General features: G+C 38.9%; 1 protein-coding gene and 1 non-coding gene across 2 annotated transcripts in view; both read left to right on the top strand.

Moving 5' to 3' along the window:
- The window catches only part of THRB (thyroid hormone receptor beta), a 225,430-nt gene that overhangs the window by 85,399 nt on the left and 118,976 nt on the right, over positions 1–21,055 (top strand). The gene's annotated exons all lie outside the window — the stretch shown is intronic.
- On the top strand, positions 5,093–5,165 carry TRNAW-CCA (transfer RNA tryptophan (anticodon CCA)). The gene has a single exon. It is a non-coding gene; the product is annotated as a tRNA-Trp (tRNA).

Below are 21,055 nucleotides of genomic sequence, written 5' to 3'. Positions count from 1 at the left end.
GGGGGGGCCCACTTGGTCCTGAGGCTTCGCCCGCCTCTCTGGGTGCCCTTTATAAGCACCACCCTCCTTCCCGCACTTGATCTCTAGACTGAGTCCTGCTTCCTAGCCTCCTGCCTTGCCCTTCCTTTTCTCCTTCTCTGATCCGTTCAAAGGAACAGCTCTCCAGTCCTTTGGTAAATAAAGCAATACAAACAGAGGGTTTTGATTTATTGCACCAATCGGATCTCAGAAGACCAGAGACCATGGTTCTTCACACAGTCTGTCCCTTGTCAGCACTCTAGCTGGTTTGGAGGTATTGCTCTGGTCTGAGATGCTGACTTCTGATTGCAGCTGAAGTTGAATGCATTGCCTTGAGCGCTGGGCTCCTAAGCGTGTGACTGTGGGACATGGCCCCGTGTGTGTTCCCAGGCCACATCACTCGCTCTGTCACTGTTTAATTCATTCCATGATTCATCACGTGCAAATCATGGAAAGTGCTTCATTCTTCGGACCCATTAAGAGGACTGAACATTCCCCAAGAAGAGGAACTGGAATATGCCGCTATTTAGATCAGGAGTCAGCAGACCCCGGCCCGAGGGCCAAATCCAGCACTGCCTGTTTCCGTAAAACTTGCACTGGGCTGTGCTCATTCACTCATGCATTGTCCACGACTGCTTTCACACTGCATGGCCACTTTGTTGCAAAAGAGATTATTTGGCCCCAAAAGCCTGAAATATTTGCTCTCTGGCCCTGTTCCAATAAAGTTTACCAAGCCCTGATTCAGATGTAGAGACACTTGACATGATGGTACATTGAGGATAGCCATATAAATTATCTATATTTCTTTTTTCCTGTGAAGCATGTGTTTTTCTACAAATCTTATAAAGATCCTTTTCATTCTGCCATTAAAACTAAAGATACCAATAGGAAAATCTTGATAATCTAAGACGATCTCTCTCTGAATGTTGAGGCCATTCATAGAAGTTTATGGCTGGAAAGAGGCCTTAGTATCATCTAATCTGATCTCATCATTCGATAAGTTGGAGAAACTGGAAACCTGAGATGGATGTCCCCAAAGTCCCATGACAAGTTATGACTGTCACATCCGATGACCTAGGGCTCCCAGCTTCCTGCCCACAGCTTTTTCTGGCCTCCTAAAAAGTCACTGAACAATAAACAACAAGGTCCTACTGTATAGCACGGGAACTATAGTCAATATCCTGTGATAAAGCATAATGGAAAAGAATATGAAAAAGAAGGTATATATGTATAGCTGAGTCACTCTGCTGTACAATAGACATTAACACAACATAATAAGTCAACTATACTTCAAAAAATAATTTTTTGAAGTCTTTTTTTTAAAAAGTCTCCCACTACTATATGTAAATTAGATAACTGACAAGGACCTACTGTATAGCATGGGGAACTCTACTCAATATTTTGTAATAACCTATAAGGGAAAAGAATCTGAAAAAAACGTATATATAGCTAAATCACTATACTGCACACCCGAAACTAACACAACATTGTAAATCAACTAAACTTCAATAAAAATTAAAAAAAAAAAACCAAATACAGTTCTCCTCTGACTCATTCAACACAAATGCCCACGGTGATTCTTGAAAGGTAAATCTAATCATTTCCACTTCCTTTACTTAAAAGGCTTTGACCTATTCCAGGGCTTCCCTGGTGGTGCAGTGGTTGAGAGTCCGCCTGCCGATGCGGGGGACACTGGTTCGTGCCCCAGTCCGGGAAGATCCCACATGCCGTGGAGCAGCTGGGCCCGTGAGCCATGGCCGCTGAGCCTGCGTGTCTGGAGCCTGTGCTCCGCAACAGGAGAGGCCACAATAGTCAGAGGCCTGCATACCGCAAAAAAAAAAAAAAAAAAGGCCCATGCTCCCTACCCTCTGTCAACCAAAAAAAAAAAAAGAAATTGTAGGAGGCTATAAGAAAAAAAGAGTTTATTTGGGGGTCTTAAGAAACGCAATTCAGAAGACACAAATTTGGATAAAACTGAAGTATTCCAAGGAATAGAAAGAGTCAGGGACTTACAAAGGTATAAGCCATGAGGGTTACTCTGACACAAGAAAGGAAATATTTGTCCTTACAGGATGGCTGTCATGAGTTGTTTTAGAGTGAGGGTCTGCTAAGTATCTTGATTTTTATTTTTGGTACTGCAAGGTGTACTCATTTTATTTTTTTATTTTTTTATTTAAGTATAGTTGACTTATAATGTTTCGGGTATGCAGTAAAATGACTCAGTTATACATATATATATCTATGGATATAGATATAGATTCTTTTTCAGATTCTTTTCCCATATGGGTCATTACAGTATATTGGGTAGAGTTCCCTGTGGTATACAGTCCTTGTTATCTATTTTATATATAGTAGTGTGTATATGTTAAGCCCAAATTCCCCATTTATCCCTCCCCTGCTTTCCCTTTTGGTGATCATAAGTTTGTTCTCTATGTGAGTCTACTGCTGTTTTGTAGATAAGTTCATTTGTATAACTTTTTTTAGGTTCTGCACATAAGTGATATCCTGTGATATTTGTCTACATCTGACTTACTTCAATAAGTATCTTGATTTTCTGGCAGATGTCTACACGTGTTTCATCCATAGTCAAAAGGGCAGATTCCACCCAGGCTGAGACACGTCTAAGTCCGTCTTCCTCGATGGCCTCCCTGCTCCATCTTGGAGAGCTCTCTCAGCAATACCAACTTCTTTTTACTTGTCCTCTCCCACCTCCCTCTTCTGCCGGCAGCAGCCTCCCCCCACCCCCCCCATGTATGGGCCAGGCTCTCCCTCCCCTCCCCGGAGAGCCTGGTCTATTCCTAGTCTTGGGGTTGCCCCCTCCCCCGATTCCAGCTGGGCCACTCCTACTCATTTTTTGATCTCATCTCAGTGGACACTTTTAGGAATCTCATCCCACTCACCACTTCTAAGACTTCCTTAAGTCAAATCCTGCATTTTAGTCTTTATTATATTATATTATATTATATTATATTATATAGCATAGCTGTAGTTTTATATTGAATTAGTTATAATTAATAATAAAAATTATATTTTAAATTATAATAAAATAAGATATAATTAATTAATATGTTAATATAATAAAATAATATATTACCAAAATAATATGTTACTATAATAAATATATTGATAATTAACATACTGCTATTTATAATAATATTATAATTAACTAATATAAAGATAATAAAATAATAGTATAATAATAACTAATAACAGCATAGCTCTAATTTTACACTGAATTGCATAATTGACTTAATATCTGTTCTCTCCCCAAAGCCAGTAAGCACCATACGGGCAGATATTCTGTATTGTTTTTATTTGCCTAGTGCCTGGCACAGTGGTTGATCAATATTAGGTGCTCAATAAATATTTCATTTCAGAAATGGATAGAGGGAGGGAGGGAAGAAAGGGTGGATGGGCAGATGGACAGTCATGGCATGTTTGAGCTAAGATGTGTGCTTTAGCATACGTACTAGATTGATGGGATGAACATTATGCAAATTTTCTATTCACTAAGAGCAAGGGAAACATAAGCATTTGACAATGGGATTGTTGAAGTCGATACCTGGGACATCTCCATGCTGTTTTTGCACTCTTCCCATGGACACTCTATTTTTATGGGAATGTAGTAATAATAACAAGTGCAGTGCGTGTTTCTTAACTACCACAACTATTTCTCAAATGCACACTTGTGGCTTGTGATTCATCCATGTTGTTAGGGAGGAAAATCCAAGCTGTCACAGGCTTATGAAAAGCCCTGCATTCTTCCCCGCTGTGATTCTTCATGACTAATGTCATTAAACGACCACAGAAACTAAGACGTTGGTCACAGGAGAATAAAAATGGTGTTGTGCTGGTTGTGTTTGGCACAAAGCCTTTGTCAGGGCAGATATGCATTTGCATGTTGAGGACCCCTAGAATGAACTGCCTTGTAGCACTCAATCATGTCCAAGGAATCGAGCCTTTATTAAAAAAATAAAAAACAGCACCCTAGGGACTTCCCTGGTGGTGCAGTGGTTAAGAATCCGCCTGCCAATGCAGGTGACACGGGTTGGAGTCCTGGTCCAGGAAGATCCCACAAGCTGCGGAACAACTAAGCCCATGTGCCACAACTACTGAGCCTGCACTCTAGAGCCCGCGAACCACAACTACTGAGCCCACGTGCCACAGCTACTGAAGCCCGCGTGCCTAGAGCCCGTGCTCCGCGACAAGAGAAGCCACCACAACAAGAAGCCCGCGCACCGCAACAAAGAGTAGCCCCCGCCCGGCACAACTAGAGAAAGCCAGCGTGCAGCAATGAAGACCCAATGCAGCCAAAAATAAATAAATAACTTTTTTTTTTAAAGAAAGAAAAGGTCTTAAAAAGAACCAGCACCCTATAGCAATCAACTGACTCCAAAGTTTTGAGCCTTTTGCTCAATGCCTAGGCAACTAGGATGCTTAGGTTGACTCCTACACATTTAAGTTCATGCTCTTCAACAGTTATCTTAGAAGAAATACAAAAAAAAATTTATTTCAGTGGTGCTGCCCTTACTCTAAATATCTGCATCTCTTCCTTGGGACTGCCCTCAAGACCAGGAATCTATGCTTAAACACATCCTTAGTCTTTTGAGGGTAAATTTGACTTTTTGAAAACCCAGTGTTATGAAGAATCAAATCTGGTGAATAAAATCAGACATCAAGCTGAGTAATAACATTTGGTCCAGACAAGGTTTAAGTCCAGAATGATGCAGGTTTTCTTATGTGGTGAGCAAAAACAAAAAAGCTCTAAAGAGCCAACTGGTTTTCTGTGGGGAGTTCCAGAAATGTTGCCAGAAATGGAAAACACGCAAAGCTTCATTAGAGGACAGGGCTTACAAGTTTGACGTGTTTGTTTTAAAACTCAATCTCATTTCTTTAGAGATTTGAACCAGCTATCCCAGGGGCCAGACTTGGCTAGCAAGATGTGTTTTATTTGGATAACATGGTGATTTATTTTAAAATTGAGTCAAGATTTTAGAATCAGGAAATTTCAAGTACAAATTTTGGATTTCTGGTGTCCTCTGAAGATCTGGCAAAACTGAAAGATCTGGGTACTTCCCTGATGGTCCAGTGGTTAAGACTCTGCACTCCAAATGCAGGGGACACAGGTTCGATCCCTAGTCGGGGAACTGAGACTCCACATGCCGCGGAGTGAGGCCAAATTAAAAAAACAAAAAACTGAAAGATCTGGCAAAGCTGTTTCCACGACCCCCACATAACCATCCCCTTCTGGAGGGAAGTACCTGCTGACCCCTTTCTTCAGGAAGTAGCCAGGCCTGGTCCCTCACTGCTATGATGACCTGCCTGATTTCACTATTCATGACTGAATTCCCACCCCCTTGACTGTTTGTTGTTCTATGTGGCGCTTGTTTAATTGTCTGTGCCATCTCTCTAGTTTGAAAGTTCACCAGGGCAGGGATTTTTTCCTGTGTTTGTTCACAGCTCTGTCCCCGGTGCCTGGGGCATAACTGGCACCGATGCATAGCTGTTGAATGAATGCATGAATGAATGCACGAATGCATGTGTCTATCCTATGGGCGGCTGAGTTTACAACCTTTTCTCCAGCGTCATACTTAGTAGGAGGGAAGACCGGTGCCTACCTTTCAATAGATCAAGAACATTTTAGAGCATGTCTACTTTTCACTTCCTTTTTTATATGATTTATTTTCTGCCACAGCATTCTCACATTCAGTCTTCACAACAATTTTGTAAAGTGTGCATTATCTCTGAATTTTCCCTTGAATTCTTCTACCTTTATATGATATTCACTTGTATACATTTTATTCTTTTGAACAGATACTAAAGTCTGTGCATGGTTCAGAATTCAAAATGTATTAAAAAAGTCTGCAGTATTGAGGACATGGGGAGGCGGAAGGGTAAGCTGGGACAAACTGAGAGAGAGGCATGGACATATACACATTACCAAATGTAAAATAGATAGCTAGTGGGAAGCAGCCGCATAGCACAGGGAGATCAGCTCGGTGCTTTGTGTCCACCTATTTATAAATAAATAAATAAATAAAATAAAAGGCAAAAAAAAGAGCCTGCACTGAAGTTCCCCTCTGCCCACCACGCCTTTATCATCAGGTTCTCTTCTCATAGGCTGGCAGTGTTGTTAGTTTCTTGTGTGCCCATCCATAGAGGTTGTTTGCATACACATTTATATTTCCTTCTTTCTCTTTATGTTCACAGATGGCTTATACCATACACACTGTTATGCACTTTGCCTTGTCTCACTTAATATTTCTTAAAGATTATTCCATATCAACTTATGCAGAATTTTGTCATTCTTTTTTTTTCTTTTTTTTTTTAACATCTTTACATCTTTTTTTTTAACATCTCTAGAGTATAATTGCTTTACAATGCTGTGCTAATTTCTGCTTTATTTTTTTTTATTTATTTTTTTTTGTTTCTGTTTTTGTTTTTGTTTTTGCGGTACGCAGGCCTCTCACTGTTGTGGCCTCTCCCATTGCGGAGCACAGGCTCCGGATGCGCAGGCTTAGCGGCCATGGCTCACAGGCCCAGCCGCTCCGCGGCATGTGCGATCTTCCCAGACCGGGTCACAAACCCGTGTCCCCTGCATCGGCAGGCGGACTCTCAACCACTGCGCCACCAGGGAAGCCCTAGTTTCTGCTTTATAGCAAAGTGAATCAGCTATACATATACATATATCCCCATATCCCCTCCCTCTTGCGTCTCCCTCCCACCCCTTTAGGTGGTCACAAAGCACCAAGCTGATCTCCCTGTGCCATGCAGCTGCTTCCCACTAGCTAGCTGTTTTACATTTGGTAGTGTATATATATCCACGCCACTCTCTCACTTGATCCCAGCTTACGCTTCCCCCTACCCGTGTCCTCAAGTCCATTCTCTACATCTGTCTTTGTTCCTGTACTGCCCCTAGGTTCTTCAGAACCTTTTTTTTTTTTTAGATTCCATATATATGTGTTAGCATATGGTATTTTTTTTTCTCTTTCTGACTCACTTCACTCTGTATGACAGGCTCTAGGTCCATCCACCCTACCACAAATAACTGAATTTCATTTCTTTTTATGGCTAAGTAATATTCCATTGTATATATGTGCCACATCTTCTTTATCCATTCATCCGTCGATGGACACTTAGGTTGCTTCCATGTCCTGGCTATTGTAAATAGAGCTGCAGTGAACATTGCAGTTCCATACAGACTAACTAACTAACTAACTAATGAACATTGTAGTTCCATACAAACTAACGCTAATGAACATTGTGGTACATGACTCTTTTTGAATTATGGTTTTCTCAGGGTATATGCCCAGTAGTGGGATTGCTGGGTCATATGGTAGTTCTATTTTTAGTTTTTAAGGGACCTCCATTCACTTCTCCCTAGTGGCTGTATCAATTTACATTCCCACCCACCAACAGTGTAAGAGGGTTCCCGTTTCTCCACACCCTCTCCAGCATTTATTGTTTGTAGATTTTTTGATGATGGCCATTCTGACTGGTGTGAGGTGATACCTCATTGTAGTTTTGATTTGCATTTCTCTAATGATTAGTGATGTTAAGCATTCTTTCATGTGTTTGTTGGCAATCTATATATCTTCTTTGGAGAAATGTCTTTTTAGGTCTTCTGCCCAGTTTTGGATTGGGTTGTTTGTTTTTTTGATATTGAGCTGCATGAGCTGCTTTTAAATTTTGGAGATTAATCCTTTGTCAGTTGCCTCATTTGCAAATATTTTCTTCCATTCTGAGGGTTGTCTTTTCATCTTGTTTATGGTTTCCTCTGCTGTGCAAAAGCTTTTAAATTTCATTAGGTCCCATTTGTTTATTTGGGTTTTTATTTCCATTTCTCTAGGAGTTGGGTCAAAAAGGATCTTGCTGTGATTTATGTCATAGAGTGTTCTGCCTATGTTTTCCTCTAAGACTTTTATAGCGTCTGGCCTTACATTTTGGTCTTTAATCCATTTTGAGTTTATTTTTATGTATGGTGTTAGGGAGTGTTCTAATTTCATTCTTTTACATGTAGCTGTCCAGTTTTCCCAGCACCACTTATTGAAGAGGTTGTCTTTTCTCCATTGTATATTTATGCCTCCTTTGTCATAGATTAGTTGACCATAGGTGCGTGGGTTTATCTCTGGGCTTTCTATCCTGTTCCATTGATCTATATTTCTGTTTTTGTGCCAGTACCATACTGTCTTGATTACTGTAGCTTTGTAGCATAGTCTGAAGTCTGGGAGCCTGATTCCTCCAGCTCTGTTTTTCTTTCTCAAAATTGCTTTGGCTATTCAGGGTCTTTTGTGTGTCCATACAAATTGTGAGGTTTTTTGTTTGAGTTCTGTGAAAAATACCATTGGTAGTTTGATAGGGGTTGCATTGAATCTGTAGCTTGCTTTGGGTACTATAGTCATTTTAACAATGTTAATTCTTCCAATCCAAGAACATGTTATATCTCTCCATCTGTTTGATTCAATGGTTTTAATTTCTCTGTCGAATCTGAATGAGATCCTTTCTGGGTAGAGTAATCTTGGTTGTAGGTTTTTCCTTTTCATCACTTTATTTGTTTGTTTATTTATTTATTTATTTGTGGTATGCAGGCCTCTCACTGTTGTGGCCTCTCCCGTTGCGGACCACAGGCTCCAGATATGCAGGCTCAACGGCCATGGCTCACGGGCCCAGCCACTCCACGGCATGTGGGATCTTCCCAGACTGGGGCACGAACCTGTGTCCCCTGCATCGGCAGGCGGACTCTCAACCACTGCACCACCAGGGAAGCCCTTTCATCACTTTAAATATGTCCTGCCACTCCTTTCTGGCTTGCAGAGTTTCTGCTGAAAGATCAGCTGTTAATCTTATGGGGATTCCTTTGTATGTTATTTCTTGTTTTTCCCTTGCTGCTTTTAATATTTTTTCTTTGTATTTAATTTTTGATACTTTGTAGTATGTGTCTTGGTGTGTTTCTCCTTGGATTTATCCTGTATGGGACTCTCTGCGCTTCTTGCACTTGATTGACTATTCCCTTTCCCATATTACAGAAGTTTTCAACTATAATCTCTTCAAATATTTTCTCAGCCCCTTTCTTTTTCTCTTCTTCTTCTGGGACCCCTATAATTCAAATGTTGGCGCATTTAATATTGTCCCAGAGGTCTCTAAGACGGTCGTCAATTCTTTTCATTCTTTTTTCTTTATTCTGCTCTGCTGTAGTTATTTTTCTATTTTATCTTCCAGGTCACTTATCCGTTCTTCTGCCTCAGTTATTCTGGTGTTGATTCCTTCTAGAGAATTTTAAATTTCATTTATTGTGTTGTTCATCATTGTTTGTTTGCTCTTTAGCTCTTCTAGGTCCTTGTTAAACGTTTCTTGTATTTTCTCCATTCTATTTCCAAGATTTTGGATCATCTCTACTATCATTACTCTGAATTCTTTTTCAGGTAGACTATTTCCTCTTCATTTGTTTGGTCTGGTGGGACTTTACCTTGTTCCTTCATCTGCTGTGTGTTTCTCTGTCTTCTCATTTTGCTTAACTTACTGTGTTTGGGGTCTCCTTTCCACAGGCTGCAGGTTCATAGTTCCCATTATTTTTGGTGTCTGCCCCCAGTGGCTAAGTTTGGTTCAGTGGGTTGTGTAGGCTTCCTGGTGGAGGGGACTGATGCTTGTGTTCTGGTGGATGAGGCTGGATCTTGTCTTTCTGTTGGGCAGGACCACGAGCGGTGGTATGTTTTGGGGTATCTGTGACCTTATTATGATTTTAGGCAGCCTCTCTGCTTATGGGTGGGGTTATGTTCCTTTCTTGCTATTTGTTTGGTGTAGGGTGTCCAGCACTGTAGCTTGCTGGTTGTTGAGTGGAGCTGGGTCTTAGCATTGAGATGGAGATCTCTGGGAGAGCTTTTGCAGTTTGATATTACGTGGATCCAGGAGGTCTCTGGTCGACCAATGTCCTGAACTCGGCTCTCTCACCTCAGAGGCACAGGCCTGATACCTGGCTGGAGCACCAAGATCCTGTCAGCCACACGGCCAGGTACATGGGGAGTTTCTTGCCTTTTGGGAAGTCTGAGGTCTTCTGCCAGCATTCAGCAGGTGTTCTGTAGGAGTTGTTCTGCATGTAGATGTATTTCTGATGTATTTGTGGGGAGGAAGGTGATCTCCACGTCTTACTCCTCCGCCATCTTGAAGGTCTTCACGTTATTCTTTTTTTACATTCATATAGCACTCCCCTGGGTGACTATCAGATGGTTTATTTGCCTGGCCCTATTGATGGACTCTTAGATTTTACACATCTCCTTTTACATGTGTTCAAGATATGGGTGTTACAGGTTTTTAAGAAGTGAGATTGTGGGTACTTTCTATATTTTGTGCCATAATTAGAAAGTCTTCTCTCTTTTAAAGCTTTGTATCGTCTCATTGTTTCTTCTAGAACTTTCATTTGTTATATTTAAATCTTTCATCCACTTAATTAACCAAGTTGTCTTATAAGGTATAAGTTATGGATTCAACTTTGACTTTTTTTCTAGATGGTTTACTAGTTGTTCCATCTCCATGAATTAAAGAAGCCGGTTTTTATCATATTGTCAATTTCCATATATATTGAGGTCTCTTTCCGAACTTCAATGCTGCTCCATTGATCTGCTATATATTCATGCACTAATACTGCATTGTTTTAATCATTAAGGCATCATACTGTGTTTTAATATCTAATCAGGTTAATTCCATCCCATTACTCTTCTTTTTCAAAATTTTCCATATATTTACTATTATGTCAAGATAGTATTCATATAATGTTCTTTCCATGTGGGCTTTTAAGCCATCAAGAACAAGCAGTGAATATTATTATGTGCCATTTTAGCATCCTTCAAGATAAAATACTTTTTACTCAGTGGACTTACTACCATGATTAGCAGTTTTAGTGTTGCTCATATCAAGCCATCTTTCCTTTCCTGAAAATATCCCATTTTTTTCTGAACTATTGCTCTTTTAGTTTTTCTCAAGAATTTTTTGATATTTTATTTAAGACTTTTGCATCAATATATACAAGTGATCTGGGCAGATCACTTTTTCATATTTTTATATCATAATTACACTGGTTTCACAAAAATCACTAGGAATGTTTCCTCTCTATTTGTGCTATCAAAACGTTTAAATAGCATTTTTTTGTCCATGAAATAACCCGTAAATGAAATCATCTGAATTTCATACTTTCAGGGAAAGAATATGGGAATTCCTTGACAGTGTTTATTTTTTCCATTATTATTAGTCTATATGGAATTAGCTTTTATGTATTTTGCTATTTTGTATGTTTTGAGAAAATCAATTAATTAGGGTTTTAATTTATTTGCACAAAATTATTCAGTCATCTATTATAATTGTTCTAATTCTCAGCATCTGTAACTAATTTCCCTTTCTATTTCTAATTTTTTGAATTTTTTATTTCTTATTTTTTAATTAAGTTAGCTGGTAGTTCATCTATCTATTGTTTTGTTTTTGTTTTTTTTTAAAGAATCAACTTTTGAATATCTTTACTTATCAGTCCTGTTATAATATTTTCCTTTTTTAATATTTTTAAAAATTATTTTATTTATTTTTTTTTTTTTTTTTTTTTTTTTTTTTTTTGGCTGCCTTGGGTCTTCATTGCTGCACACAGGCTTTCTCTAGTTGCAGTGAGCAGAAGCTACTCTTCATTGTGGTGCACGGGCTTCTCACCGTAGTGTCTTCCCTCATTGCAGTTGCAGGGCTCTAGGCACGCGGGCTTCAGTAGTTGTGGTGCATGGGCTCAGTAGTTGTGGTTTGTGGGCTCTAGAATGCAGGTTCAGTAGTTGTGGTGCATGGCTTAGTTGCTCTGCGGCATGTGGGATCTTCCAGACCAGGGCTTGAACCCCTGTCCCCTGTGTTGGCAGGCAGATTCTTAACCACTGTGCCACCAGGGAAGTCTCAATACTTTTTAATTCTATAAACCTTCTGACATTATTAATTCTTTCAACATTTCTTTGTGTTCTTTTTCTAACATACCTAATGTTAAATGCATAATGCATTTGAATTTTTTCAGCTTTATTAGTATGATTTACAAATAAAATTATATATACTTATTTTTTAATTATATATACTTATATTTACAATATGATTTTTAACTGTATAGTTTGATGATGTAATATATGTATATGTTGTGAAATGATTACCACAATCAAGGTAATTAACACATCCATTAACTCACATAGTTTCCATTTTTTGTGTTTGTGTGTGATGAAAACACTTAAGATCTACTCCCTTAGCAAATTTCAAGCATGCAATACAGTATTCTTAACTATAGTCACCCTGCTGTACATTAGATCTCCAGAAATGATTCATCTTATAACTGAAAGTTTGTACACATTGACCAACATCTCCCCATTTTCCCCACCCCCATCCCCAGGCAGCCACCATTATACTCTCTGATTCCATGAGTTTGACCTTTTAAGATTCCACATATGAGTGAGATCATACAGTATTTGGCTTTCTGTGTCTGGTTTACATCATTAGCATACTATCTTCCAGGTACTATTCATGTTGTCACAAATGACAGGATTTGCTTTTTTATGCCTGAATAGTATTCCATTGTATGCATGTCATATTTTCTTCATTCGTTCATTCATTGATGCATACTTAGGTTGTTTTCATATCTTGGAAATTGTGAATAATTTTGCAACGAACATTAGAATGCAGATATCTCTTCAAGGTATTGATTTTGTTACCTTTGGATATATACCCAGAAGTGAAGTTGCTGGACCATATGGTATTTCTATTTTCAAATTTTTGAGGAACTTCCATAATGTTTTCCATAATGCCTGTACCAATGTACACTCTCACCAACAGTGCACCAGGGTTTGCTGGTCTCCACATCCTCACCGACACTTATTATCTTGTCTTTTTTATAATAGCCATTCTAACATGTGTGAGATGATATCTTATCGTAGTTTTGATGAGTATTCCCATGATGACTAGTGATGCTGAGCAACTTTTTATATACCTGATGTCCATTTGTGTGTCTTCTTTGGAAAAACATCTATTCAGCACCTCTGCCCATTGTTTTAACTAGGTTACTTGGGGTTTTTTACCATTGAGTTGTATGAGTTCCTTATATTTTTTGTATTTTAACCCCTTATCAGATATATGGTTTGCAAATATTTTCTCCCATTCAGTAGATTGCTTTTCATTTTGTTGATGGTTTCCTTTGCTGTGCAGAAATTTTTTAGTTTGATGTAGTCCCACATGTTGATTTTTGCTTTTGTTGTCTGTGCTTTATGTGTCATATCCAAAAAAAAATACTGCCAAGACCAATGTCAAGGAGATTTTCCCTATGTTTTATTCTATGAGTTTTACAGTTTCAAGTCTTATATTTAAGTCTTTAATTCATCACTAGTTAGTTTTTGTGAGTGGTGTAAGATAAACATCAAATTTCATTCTTTTGCATGTGGATATTCTGTTTTCCAACACCATTCATTGAAGAGACTATCCTTTCCCCACTGTGTATTCTTGGCCCCCTTGTCAAAAATTAGTTCACCATATATGTGTGGGTTTATTTCTGGGCTCTCTATTCTGTTCCATTGGTCTATGTGTCTATTTTTATGCAGAACCGTACTGTTTTGATTACTATAACTTTGTAATATAGTTTAAAATCAAGAAGTGTGATGCCTCCAGTTTTGTTTGTCCTTTAAAGATTGCTTTGCTATTCAGGGTCTTTTGTGATTCCATACAAATTTTAGGATTGTTTCCTCTGTTTCTGTGGAAAATGTTACAGAGATTTTGATAAGGATTGCATTGACTATACAGGTGGCTTTGAATAGAATGAACATTTTAACAATATTAATTCTTCTGATCCGTGAGCACAGGATATCTTTCTGTTTATTTGTGTCTTCTTCCATTTCTTTTTTTTTTTTTTTTTTTTTTTTTTTACTTTGTGGTACGCAAGCCTCTCACTGTTGTGGCCTCTCCCGCTGCAGAGCACAGCCTCCAGACGCGCAGGCCCAGCGGCCATGGCTCACGTGCCCAGCCGCTCCGCGGCATGCGGGATCCTCCCAGACTGGGGCACAAACCCGCATCCCCTGCATCGGCAGGCGGACTCTCAACCATTGCGCCACCAGAGAAGCCCTTCTTCCATTTCTTTCATCAGTGTTTTATGGTTTTCTGTGTACAGATCTTTTACCTCCGTCATTAAATTTATTGTTAAATGTTTTATTTTTTGATACTATCATAAATGGAATTAGCATTATAACTTCTTTTTCAGATAGTTTGCTGTTAGTGTATAGAAATGCAACTGATTTTTATATATTGATTTTGAATCCTGCAACTTTACTGAATTCATTGATTAGTTCTAACAGTTTTTTGGTGGAGTCTTTAGGGTTCTCTCTATATAAGATTATGTCATCTGCAAACAGAGACAATTTAACTTTTTCCTTTCTGATTTGGATACCTTTTATTTCTTTTTCTAACCTAACTGCTCTGGTTAGGACTTCCAGTATTACTTTGAATAGAACTAGTGAAAGTGAGAACTCTTGTCTTGTTCCTGATCTTAGAGGAAAAGCTTTCAGATGTTAGCTGTGAGCTTGTCATATAGGCCATTATTATGCTGAGATGCAACCATTTCTTACCTCATTTGTTGAGAGTTTTTGTCATAAAACAATGTCAAAATTTGTCAGATGTTTTTTCTGACTCTATTGAGATGATCACGTGATTTGCATTCTATTAATGTGATGTATCACATTTATTGATTTGTGTATGTTGAACTGTTTTACCCATCACAGGGGTAAATCCCATGTGATCATGTTGTGTGGTCCTTTAATGTGCTGTTGAACTCAGTTTGCTGATATTTTGTTGAGGGCTTTTGCATCTATGCTCATCAGGGATATTGGCCTGCAATTTTCTTTTCTTGTAGTGTCCTAATTTGGCTTTGGTATCAGGGTAATTTTGGCCTCATACAATGAGTTTGGGAGTGTTCCCTTCTCTTCAATTTTTGGAAAGATTTTGAGAAGGATTATTGTTAATTCTTCCTTAAATATTTAGTAGAATTTACCAGTGAAGCCAGAAGATCCTGGGCTTTTCTTTCTTGGGAGTTTTTAAAATACTGCTTCAATCTCTTTACTTGTTATTGGTCTCTTTAGATTTTCTGTTTCTTCATGAGTCAGACTTGGTAGGTTGTAAGTATACAGACATTTATCCAATTTGTTGGTGTATGATTGTTCACAGTAGTCTCCTATCCTTTGTATTTCTGTGATATCAGTTATAATGTCTCCTTTTGCATTTATAATTTTCTTTCTATCCTCTCTTTTTTATGTTTTGTTAGTCTAGTTGAAGGTTTGTCAATTTTGTTTATCTTTTCAAAAACAATCTTATTTTTGTTGATCTTTTTCTGTTGTCTTTTCCAGTCTCTCATTCATTTATGTCTGTTCTAATCTTTATTGTTTCTTTCTTTCTGTTAACTTTGGCCTCAGTTTGTTCCTCTTTTCTTAGTTTTTTGAGGTATAAAGTTAAGTTGTTTGAGATGTATTTTTTTTCTTAATGTAGGTGTTTATCACTATAAAATTCCTTCTTAGAACTACTTTTGCTAAATCCCATAAGGTTTGATATGTTGTATTTCCATTTTTACTTGTCTCAAGGTGCTTTTTGATTTCCCTTTGATTTCTTCTTTGATCATTAGTTGTTCAGAAGTGTTTTGTTTAATTTCCACACATTGGTGAATTTTCCATTTTTCTTCCTGTTATTGATTTCTAGTTTCATAGCATTGTTGTCAGAAAATATACCTGATATGATTTCAGTCTTCTTAAATTTGTTGACTTGTTTTGTGGCCCAACATGTGATCTCTCCTGGAGAATGTTCTTTGGGCAAGTGAGAATAGTGTGTATTCTGCTTATATCAGTTGAAATGTTCTGTATATATCTGTTAGGTTCATTTGGTCTGTAGCGTTAATCAAGTCCACTATTTTCTTATTGATTTTCAGCCTGGATGATTTATCCATTGATGAAAGTGAAGTACTGAAGACCCTACTATTGTTGTATTGCTGTCTATTTTTCCCTTCGGGTCTGTTAATAGTTGCTTTGTATATTTAGGTGGCCCAATGTTGGGTGCATATATATTGCAATTGGGTGCATATATATCCTCTTGATGAGTTGTTTAGGAAAGAGTTTTCTTGATTTCCAAGTAATTGCACTTTTTCTTTTTGTATGTGCCTGCTTTTCTTTCTTTTACCGTTTTAATTTTCTAAGTTGATTATATTGTAGGAAGATTATTATTTTGTCTCTAGTATTTCTACTTATTTCTACTCTTGGGAAGTTTCTTTGTCACCTAACTTTGGTCACATTTTATAATTATTCAGTTTTTACCCTGTTGTTCTATAATCATTTTTTAGGTATGAAATTTGGTATATAATTCTAGATTAACATTATTAATAATATTATCTGATATTCTTTATTATTTTATATCCACTTAATCTTTCAAGGGATGCAAGGTATGTTAAAATCTTCAACTACTATTGCGTTTCCATTTATTTTGCCTTGAACTTTCTTCACTTTAATTACATATGTTACTATACTATGTTCCTTGGAGCATAAAGATTCATAACGGTCATATTTTCTACTTGATAAATAATTTTAAGGTAGATGGAGACTGAAACATTGGATCAACAGGCAGTTATTCTACACTAAATGTATCTGAGAAAATATCATATTTGAAAATTTCTCAAGGGGCACAAGGAGTTGGTGACAAGTGTACCTGTGGGAGAGCAAAGAACAAATGCATGTAATAATAAGATGTTTTATTAATCTGGAAAAGTGCTTGGTATTTTAACTCCTTCTTCCCAGAGTTTGGTTCTTCTGGCTATGATTTTTGTGAGAAAGGGCAGCAGTTGTATCTTATTCATGAATCCAGCAACTGGCACAGTGCTTTGCCTTTGCTCTTGGTAGATACTCTGGTAATAGTTGTGAATGAATGAGTGAATAAGTGAATGAGTGAATGGATGTAGAAGCAGCAAAATACTAAATATGTATATGGCAGACCAGGGTAATTAGTACCGCATTTGTGCCATCTCTTAGCCAAACATGCCAATTCTTACAGAGCAGACTACTGTGTTCCATATTTCTTCAACATTTTTCATAGACTCACTCCAGGAGCCAGCTCATAATATACTAAGCATTCCTCCTAAATGTACACAGCTTTCTTATTTACTTTATGATCACAACTGAGAAGGCATAACAGACATAGCAGAGATGGGAGCCTGTAGTCATGGCCATTGTCTAGTTTCTGGGTCAGAGGTGAGCAACCCTTGCCAGAGAGATCCAGTCCCAAAATGGAAGAGACAAGTTGTCCTTGTGATGAAGCAAGGTCACACCCCTCTTAGAGTTGAGTTCCTCATGTTGTCACGTGAAAATTCTAGAGACCAAGTGTTGATTAAAAATAATCTTTGTTTTTTTAATATGTAGAAGTATGGGGCGGGGCGGCGGGGCGGAGACCAGAAAGAGTATGTGAAAATATCAGTGGTGAAATCTAGGACAGGTTTTGACTTTTTTTCTCCTTTATACTATCTGTGTTCACAAACATTTCCATGTGAACTGGTGTTATTTTTATGCTAAAAAATGTTTTTTAAAAAATTCAATCCTTTGCAGTCTTCCATTCTACGACCCTTTAGCTCAGGGGTTATAACTTCTCACACATGCTCAGAGGAGCAGTCCTGTGGAGTTGGCACTCGAAGTACTAAGAAAGGGCTGCAACCAGCTGCTGCTAGAACCTCTGCAGGATGCAAAGACTGCTCCTGGAAATGCTAAAAGAGACCAGTGGCTGCAGCCCACAGCTACTGCTGGCAGGGGCTCCCAGGGGCATGAAGAAGAGAGGGAAGGGCCCTCTCTCTTCTCACCTTCTAGTCTCCCTCTGGTGCCTCCTATTGGTGGAATCAAATAGAACACCCTCTGGCCAGGCACTGTGGGAAAGGGTTTGCCTCAGAATCACACAGCAGAGAACAGAAGGGTGGATTTGGAGCTGGGGAGTGACAGGTAACAAACTGGCACTCAGTTTGGAGGTTGAAAAGTCTGTGGTTTTGTAAGTTGTAGTCAGCCTGCTTTATCCATTATACGATTCCACCTTTCCTTCAAACAACTGCTGATGTCCCGAAATTCCAGATATCTCTTGGCTTTTCAAGAAAATCACCTCTCCTTTATTAAGGGGATATTCATTGGTAAACCCTTTATAAACTTTTCCGGCAGCATTAATATGAGATTGAGCCTGGTAGCACATGAGGGTCAGTTCATTTTCACACACTCCTACCCAGTTGGTACATTGCTAAGGCTTATTCTCATCAACTCAACCACGAAATCATGGGAATAATATCCTCCATCAAATGGAGCAGTGATTATTAACAGAACTACTAATTTTATGAACAGCCATGTCACCTTGATTGAACTCAGAAAATGTCTCATATCTAACAGGAAATGTTTGCCTGTCACTTAGGTAATAGGTGTCTCACTCATCATGGGCTGGGCGTGTGAGGGAGCTTCAGACTCCTCAGGAGTGAACTTTTCAAATAATGTGGGTTGGGCTGATCAAACTGTGTGTTCTGTATGTTAAAATTTCATCGACCTGATGTTCTGAGCTAGGAGTTTCATGTTTTTTAAAAATATCCCATAGGTGCAACCGTTGCTCAGCTTTTGCCTTCGCAGGTAGTGATGTGGACACTTAGTCGTCAGGACCTTCCATTCAGAAAAGATTTAAGCTCAGAGTCTTCAAGAACACACTTGGCTTAGAGGTCAGGAAGCAGAACTTTGAGCCTCAGTTTTCCCATACAGCAGGGTTTATCTTTAGACATTTAACATCTGAGCTTCAGTGTCCCCAGTTGTAAAAAATATAATAAAATGAAGTTGTGGGCATTGAGTGAAATGACCCATGTAAAAAGGCATCACAAACGCAGGTAACCTTTATTCTTGCAAGGGGCAGTCAAGTATAGTAGTTTAGAGCAAAATGTCTGGATCCACAGGACCTGGGTTCAAGTTCCTGGCCCTCCCACTTAACAATCTTTACAACCTTGGGCAAGGGCATCACATCTCTTTAAATTTATTTATTTGTTTGTTTGTTTGTTTATTTATTTATTTTTGGCTGCGTTGGGTCTTCATTGCTGCGCGTGAGCTTTTTCTAGTTGCAGCGAGCGGGGGCTGCTCTTTGTTGCGGTGCATGGGCTTCTCATTGCAGTGGCTTCTCTCGTTGTGGAGCAGGGGCTCTAGGCACGCGGGCTTCAGTAGTTGTGGTGCGTGGGCTCAGTAGTTCCTGCTCACAGGATCCTGAGCACAGGCTCAGTAGTCGTGGCGCACGGGCTTAGCTGCTTCGCAGCATGTGGGATCTTCCCAGACCAGGGCTCAAACCCATGTCCCCTGCATTGGCAGGCGGATTCTTAACCACTGCGCCACCAGGGAAGTCCCAAGGGCGTCACATCTCTTAAGTTTAGATCCCCTACATCACAGGTTGTTGAGAGTAATAAAGGAGATAGTATATGTAGGACACTTAGCAGAATGGCAAACACTCAATACATGTTAGGTGCTGTTACAGTTATTGCCTTTATTTTTATCATTATTATTATCCTACTTTTTATGGAACCATATACACACGTGCAGGATATACGGTGACTAACACAGTAACATGGTAACGTAAGTACCATTATCATCTTAAATACCATTATCGTCTTTCTTCTCTACTCAGTTTCATTGAACACACAACTAGAAACTTTTTAGATTTGTTGTAGATTTTACTCTAAAGCCAAGCACCATGTTTGGTCTAGTTGGCTCCTGCCTTGGAACTGAGAAGATGTAGCTCCAGGAAGACATTCATGCATTTCATGTAGGATCTGCATTATTTCTTGGATGTTTTAGAAACTGGCTGATTTCCCTTTCTCTGGAAATCTTTGTTTTCAAATCACACGAATTTATTTTTCCTGAAAATCACACAATTCGTTTTTGCAGGTAAAACCAACGATACAGGTTGATGACCAAGGCCCACTATCTTTCCTTTTCATATAAGAAAACAGGATAGTGCATCTTGTTTACGGTAAACAATGACTCTAGCGATGGTTCAACTGAAGTGTTCCATCTCATAACTGTAAAAATCATTTGGGGACCAAAAAATATGTTTTTTGAGGGAGAGTAGATGTTGTGAAAAATATTGACTTAAATGTTCTCTCGCTGAGAAAGCATTAGTTGAACTCCCAACAGAGACCATTCAACTGGGAGCCATCAATTGCTGCAACACGGCTTACAAGAGTCCATTTTATAAATGCTGCTGTCCCCAGAGAAGTGAGTTATCCTCTTAACAAATCTCTTTTACACAGTATCACACAGAGGATATAAATCCCAGGCTTTCCTAATGTTATCAATTATTTTATTAAAAAAAAATTATACCCTGACAAATGTAAGTCTAACACTGTGCCCTTTTTATAAGTTACAACCTGCATGAAGTAAACCAAGTTCTCAGCAGACAGCGAGGATACTTGGGGAGCCCTCCACCCTCTTCCCCGCCTGCCTCTCCACCTCAGCTACTCCACAAGGAGAACACAGCTTCACCTGACAGCTCTTCTCTCCTGCACAACAAAAATACTTTTCTTGTATGAACTCATTTAATCCTCATAACATCTCTGTAAGGGTCATACTATCTTCTTCTTTTAGGACACATGTTCAAATGATATTAAAACAAGCTGATGGATGGGACTTCCCTGGCAGTCCAGTGGTTAAGACTCCGCTCCCAACACAGGGGGCACGGGTTCGATCCCTGGTCGGGGAACTAAGATCCCGCAAACCGCTCAGCCCGGCCTAAAAAGAAAATAAATAAATAAATACAACAAGCTGTTGGAGATATCCTTCCCAGGCATCCAGATTGCATTGTCAGGATTATTTCAGCCCAAACACCTACACTTTGGACAACCCCCATTCTGAAAGACCCTACGTACACAGCTGGATCTGGACCTGGAAGATCACACAACCCTGTGCAGGATGGAGTGAGCATTTGCAGAGCATCTGTGTTTTGTAGAGTCAGGTTTTCTTAGTTACTCTTT

The sequence above is a fragment of the Lipotes vexillifer genome, unplaced genomic scaffold, assembly GCF_000442215.2.
Source record: "Lipotes vexillifer unplaced genomic scaffold, Lipotes_vexillifer_v1.1 scaffold937, whole genome shotgun sequence".
NCBI lineage: Eukaryota > Metazoa > Chordata > Mammalia > Artiodactyla > Lipotidae > Lipotes > Lipotes vexillifer.
Note: the sequence above shows the minus strand (reverse complement) of the source record. Positions and strands in the feature narration are given on the sequence as shown.